Source organism: Peromyscus leucopus, chromosome 16_21 (assembly GCF_004664715.2).
Source record: "Peromyscus leucopus breed LL Stock chromosome 16_21, UCI_PerLeu_2.1, whole genome shotgun sequence".
In the NCBI taxonomy this organism is placed as follows: domain Eukaryota; kingdom Metazoa; phylum Chordata; class Mammalia; order Rodentia; family Cricetidae; genus Peromyscus; species Peromyscus leucopus.
The window spans coordinates 73,592,474-73,599,440 of NC_051084.1; positions in this window are offsets into that span (position 1 = coordinate 73,592,474).

Here is a 6,967-nt window from a genome sequence, read left to right on the forward strand (position 1 = left end):
TACTCTTAGCCACACCTGGCTGAGCCTGTGCGTGCGCAGCTGGATCCTCCCCTGTAGAAGGAAGACTGGAGCAGGGTCTCTCTCCATCTGGTCCAGCTCATCTGGGCATAAGAGCGGAACATGGAAAGGCTGTCCACTGTGAACAGGGTTCAGAGGGAGAGCTGGGCAGCGTGGTTGGTGGCTGGTCACAGAGTGCAGAGGCTACAAAGGCTCTGTAAGGAAGCCAAGGTAATCATGGCATGTTCCAGGCTTAGCTCTGAGAAAGCCACAGAGGACACCAGGGCACCAGGAAGCTGCAGGAGCCGGTGAACTTCCTGATGTTGGCACCTGGTTCTTTACACACAACGTGGGCTAGGTCCTCCTGCTCTGGGACATCTCCCTGAGCCATCACATCCTAGGGGTTTAGCCTTACCCTGAAGGTGAAGATGCTCTTGTCTTGTTTTCTGTACCCTGTCTGAATTGCTCTGACCATTGCTGAGTGTGTCATTTAGTACTGCAATTAGGGAGTGTTGGTTTAAATAGAAATGGCACTTGTAGATGCATGTGTTTGAATGCTTGGCCCACAGGAAGTGGCACTTTTAGGAGGTGTGTCCTTGTTGGAGGAAGTGTGCCACTGTGGAGGCGGCCTTTGAGGTCTCCTATGCTCAAACTACACCCTGCATGGCACACAGTCTCCATCTGCTGTCTGTGGGTCAATATGTAGAACTCTCAACTCCTTCTCCAGCACCACGTGTGCCGGCACACCACCATGTCTCACTATTATGATAATGGACTAAACCTCTGAACTATAAGCCATCCCCAATTAAATGCTTTTCTTTATAAGAGTTGCCAGGGTCATGGTGTCTCCTCACAGCAGTAAAAAATCTAACTAGGACATTGGACTTTCTGCTTTCTCTACTGCAGAAACACTTCTGCTTTGCTCTGCACCCTAGTCACTGATGTGACTGTTACCATTTTCCCACACCAGAGAACGTGAATCCTCCATGGAGCCATCCACGCCCGTATTCCACCCTTGTCTGGATCCACACTGTCACTCCATGGAGTTCTGCTCTCGAGTTTCACTTAACTCACCTTCAGTTTTCCCACCGCCATGGGGAGCATCCTGTCCCAGTCCTGAGGCCTACCCTGTATTGTCCATACTTAGCCACACCTCAGCTCTCAGTCTCCCAGAGCTTCCTCAGTGGCTTCCAGATGAAAACAAGACTTGGGCTTCCCTGCCTCATCTGCTCTACCCCACATCCTCCTCCTTCCTCTGCAAGCTGAGATTCGAATCCTGGGTCCTTGAACAAGTGTGTGTTGGGTCCTCGGGGTTCGGAGCAGCATCTGAGTCTCTGCCACACTCAGGGTTGACTTCTCATCTCTCATCACCCTTGGCATGATACACACATGCTTATAGAAATGTGCCCCCCAGCACTGGTCTGTGGGCACATGCACTGTCCTCCCTCGGGCCTTCTGAAGTAGCTGCTATTATCAATTCTAACTTACACATGAGAAAATAAAGATGCAAAGACATTAAGAAGAGGTCCAGGGGCTGCGGAAATAGTTCATCATCTTGTAAGGTGCTTCCCGTGTAAACATGAAGACCTAAGTTTGATCCCCAGAACCCGGATAAAAAGTCAGCATTGTGTCTTGGCTATGCTTGATAATCTCAGTGCTTGTTGTGGGGTGCAGTGACAGGCAGATTCCTGGGGATCAATGACAAGCCAACCTAACCTAAGCCAGTGAAAGATGCTTTCTCAAAAAGCAAGGCTCATTGTGCCTGGGGAACAACACTTGAGGCTGTCCCCCTGGCCTCTTACACATGTTCATATGCAGCCATGACACACACACACACACACACACACACACACACACACACACACACACACACAGAGGGTGGTAAGGGAGATGGAGACAGAGAGGAATGGAGAGAGAAAGGGGTGGAGACAGAGAGAAAGAAAGAGAGAGGCCCCAGGAACGCCTTGCTATTTCCATGGATCTGAGACATCTGTGTCCTTGACATGACTCTGCCCATGTCAATAATACACATTCACTCAGGACTTCATCTGCTCCCCACAGCAGAGCCTGGATTTGAACCCCTGCTGTGGAGGAACTCCAGGGCCCATAAGATTAATCTGATACTTTGCACATGACTTGCTTGCAGTGTACTGTCTGGTCCAGAAGGGGCCCTTTACCTGTTGTGGATATCACTCTATATAAATAAAACACTGATGGCCAGTGACCAGGCAGGAAGTATAGGTGGGACAAGGAGAGACGAGAATTGGGGAAACAGGAAGAAGGGGGGAGAGACATTACAGCCACCACCAGGACAAGCAGCATGTAAAGACGCTGGTAAGCCACCAGCCACGTGGCAAGGTATAGATTTATAGAAATGGGTTAATTTAAGATATAAGAACAGTTAGCAAGAAGCCTGCCACGGCCATACAGTTTATAAGTAATATAAGCGTCTGAGTGATTATTTTATACGTGGATTGTGGGACTGCGGGGCTTGGTGGAACCTGGAGAGAAGCCCTCCAGCAACAAATGGCGCCCAACGGCTCAAGTTTCCACCTTATGCCAAAATGTATATTTTAAAGGTACTTTGACTTCAAAATTTGGATTTAAGGATATGTTGCTTTGGAAAAGAAGTTCTTCTTTTGTTTCCACAGAAAGCCAGAGGCTGTGGATTTGTTCTAGATTAAGATTCATCAGGTTTCACCAGCCAAGACCCCCTGAAAGGTCTCTGATGACACCATGGCCCAGAGCGGTTTCAAGGCAACTGGTTCACACAATACAGCCTCACGGACTACCCCATAGGCCTAAAATTTTCTTTGTGTCCCCATAAGATACAGCACCCCCTCCAGCAGGAAGTAGTAAGAGATGCTACTCCCAAATTCCCAAATATACCAAGCTGGCTTTAGAGGTGGAATTGGTTCACTCCCCCTCTAAACCCAGACATATTGCTTAAAAAAAAAAATGGTTAAGAGATTCTTGTGTCCCAAATCAGAAGAGCCCTCTGGTGTGGGACAGAAAAAAAAACAATATTTTTATTTAAAACAGGTTGATTATAAATGTGATCTCTTTCTAAAAAGGAAAAGGGGATATGATATAGATATATAGGAGGATATAGAGATGATAAGATAAAAGGGTAGATCAATGAACCTACTTTTAAAGAACAACTTGTTTAAAATGTTTTGCATTGATATAGATTTTAGTTTATGTTTAAAATGTTTTACATTGGTATAAATTTTAGTTTATGTTAGTTAAATCTTCTAGGTATACATAGATATATTTCAGATAGATAGGTAATCTTCAAACACTTCATAGACCTAGAAAATATGGCATTTAAATAACTTAAAAATCTGTTGACGTGAGACACAATTGCTCCTGGCTACACCAATTTGATCCTGAGAGAATGTAGGGCTTCTAAGACATTTCCATTTGAAAGTTTGTCTTCTTGGCACAAAATGGCCTACTGGGCAAAGAACTGCCCTTGCCTTGATGGCTGACAGTACGAATGCAATGCTGTCCTTCCTGGACAAGCGGGACACAAGGAAAGCGACCACTGTACTCTGCCAAGACAGAGTAAGATGGTCTTTCAGAATTCCTGCTTCTGAAAATGGTCTGTCAGATACTCTAGGCCTGTAGCCAATTTGAATGCACCAACAATGCTGAGAAATATTAGGTGACTGTCCAGGCTTCCAGCTGTCTTGGTCTACTCTTACAAGATTCCCGAAAGTTGCTTGCATCCATCTACCATTTCTCAGGTACCATTATGTTCCTTCTCAGGTCTTTGATGTGGTTGAAGACTAGATAGTTGTAATTTCCTCAGTTATGATAAAAGATAAGTTAGATATAAAACCTTAAACTCACAAATATAAGATAGATAGGACATCTTCTTTAATATTGTAACTGCAATTCTTGCTCGATAATTGTTTTGTTTTATGTAATTTTACCATGTTAAAGTTAAAACCTTCCTTTTTTAAAAAAAAGAAGAAAAGGGGAAGTACTGTGGATATCACTCTATATAAATAAAACACTGATGGCCAGTGACCAGGCAGGAAGTATAGGTGGGACAAGGAGAGACGAGAATTGGGGAAACAGGAAGAAGGGGGGAGAGACATTACAGCCACCACCAGGACAAGCAGCATGTAAAGACGTCAGTAAGCCACCAGCCATGTGGCAAGGTATAGATTTATAGAAATGGGTTAATTTAAGATATAAGAACAGTTAGCAAGAAGCCTGCCACGGCCATACAGTTTATAAGTAATATAAGCGTCTGAGTGATTATTTTATATGTGGATTGTGGGACTGTGGGTTTGGTGAAACCTGGAGAGAAGCCCTCCAACAACATTTACCTGTCCCACAAGATTCTTTTCCCTCCACTGTTCATCCTTCTTTATCTTACAACCCCGGGAAATCATAACCAAGAGAGCCATTGCTTCTCAGTGCCGCCATGTTCTCCACCATCCATGCCATGGAAGTGTTCTCTCTGGGACTGCACGCGAGATTGGAAACTACCCAGCCTAGAACATGCAGACATAATGTTACATTCAGTATTCTCTCATTGCTTCACCGCTGATTTGGGGTTCCTGCAACATTTGCTGTATTTCTGAAAGAAAAATAGTGTCTCTATGTATGTGTTAATACTCAAACTAATCCCTGGGTGCAAGCCGGTGTTGGTTAGTCTTTATTGCTACCATGACAGAACCTAGAGTGACTTGGAAAGGGGCAACCTCAGCTGAGGAAATGCCCAGATCATACTGGCCTGTGTCCAGGGATTTTAGAGATTGTCCTGACTCATCACTGACATGGGAGGGCACAGCATAGCATAGCAGCCCCATCCCTAGGCAGATGACTCTGGGCTGTATGAGGAAGCTAGATGAGCATGAGCCGGCAAACAAGCCCATAAGCAATGCTCCTCCATGGTTCCTGCCTGCATGCTGTTGTTTTGAGTGTTTGGCCTGAATTCCTTCAGTAATCGATTATGACCTGAATGTGTAAGTCATGTAAACCCTTTATTCACCCAAGTTACTTTTGGTCATGGTGTTTATCACAGCATGGTTTAGGACCAGTTAATGAAGGTGAGCACTAGCAAAGGCATTTGAAGGAAGACCTGTTTTTCCAGAGAAAAAATGCAAAAGAAAATGGCTCAGAGGCACAGAGATCATGATTTCCCCCATGAGTCTTTCATGTGCTTACTCTCTCCCTAGCTTTGGCTTTTACACGCAGAGTTCCTTAAAAAGTTCAAGATAAAGAAACAAGCAGTGTCACAACGGAAGGAAGCCACTGATGTGTGCCTTCCCGCCCTCCCTCAAATCACACAGCAGGAGTGTGATCTTTGGAGATTCCTGGTGCCTCTTCCCACTTTGGAAGTGCCAAGTGCAGACTGTGAGCACAAGGAGGGGACTCCTAGCTGTGGCTCAGTTGGAGTGAGTTTCTTAGCCTGACACCAAGTGACTTAGCTGTCTGCTACGGCTGGTTACTCTGCGTTTTGCACACGAAAACACCAAGTCACAGGAATAGTGACATGACTCAGTGGGAAAAGCACCCGTCATGCAAGTGTGAGGGCTAGAGCTGGATCCCCAACATACGTACAAACCATATGGGCTGCGGTGGCCACCTGTACCACCAGCACTCCGGAGAAGCAGCAGATGCCTAAGGCAAGTGGGCTGGCTAGACCAGCAGAAGCAGAGAGCTCTGGATCAGTGAGAGTGCTTACTTCCACAGATAAAATGGAAAGTAGCTGAGGAAGACACCAATGTCAACCTCTGCCCCCCACACACATCCATGCACTCACACACATGTGAACACACAGACGCACACATGCACAAAACAAATGGATGAAAATTCATCAAATCAGAAATGAACTTGGACCATGTCCTGAGTCCCAATGGGAAGAGCAGAACCACGGAGGACTTATTTATTTCTGACTCTGTGTACCATCTGCCCCTGGAACACTGGAGCTGACACAGGCTTTAGGCACATGGAGGAGGTATGTGGCCTTGACCCCAGGGTCCCTCTTGGCCCTTCCCACCACCCTCCCCAGAGGGTGACAGGGGAAAGTGCAGGCTAAACAGCAACCCAAGCCTGCCTGTCTGGACTCATGCCTACGCCCTGTGCTGGGCACCACACAGACAGTGATTTCCCTGAAACCCTGCCTCTGCAGAAGGCTCCAGGCTCCAGGAGTCTATCCCAAGCAATGCATTGTTTTCAGTGTTTCAAAAGAACTTTTTAAAAAGCCTGCCTCTTCTGTAATAAGACTGCAAATGCTCAAAGAACAGAGCTCTTTTCTCAGAGCTAGAGGTATTATTTCATTATCCAGAATTATTAATTCAATATTTCATGGGGCTATGAAACCCTGCTTGAAGTGCTGATTGACTCTTTCTAGCAACTTGGGACTTTTAAAATGTTGGATTGACCAACTGGGCCACTGTTAAGGTTTCCTCTTGTCTTGGTTTGTATCCTCTCCAATTCTCTGTTCAGTTAGGTCCCTGAGAACTCCAATCCATCTTCACCCTCAAGTAGGAACTCCTGAATTCTGTTCATCTCCCAAGCTTCGGTCCAGGTTCCCACTCTGGATGAGGGACCTATGGGTAAGAAGCTCCAGATCTCTGCTTATCTTCTTCTGAACCCACACATGCAAGAGCAGAGAGAACTAGAGTCCTGTGGGCCAGAGGTCCTGGGTACGGGTCTTGACGAGGAACGTAGAATGAAGGGACTAGTTGTGGGGACAATCAGGAGCCCCTTTCCCACGGGGCTTTCATCTGTGATTTGTCGGTCTACCACAGCTGCAGAGTGGCAGCCATGCCACCAAGGAGAACACCATGACCGTCATGGCAGGAGCGGGGATCACTGTCTCAGCACACAAAGGCTCCACCAACTGAGCTGGAGTCCAGACGTTTGGTCTCTTAGGAGCCGGGCCTTTCAGCCCCAGGACCTGGTCAACCACTGCTGCCTGGTCAAGGTTTGAGGATGACGAAGAATG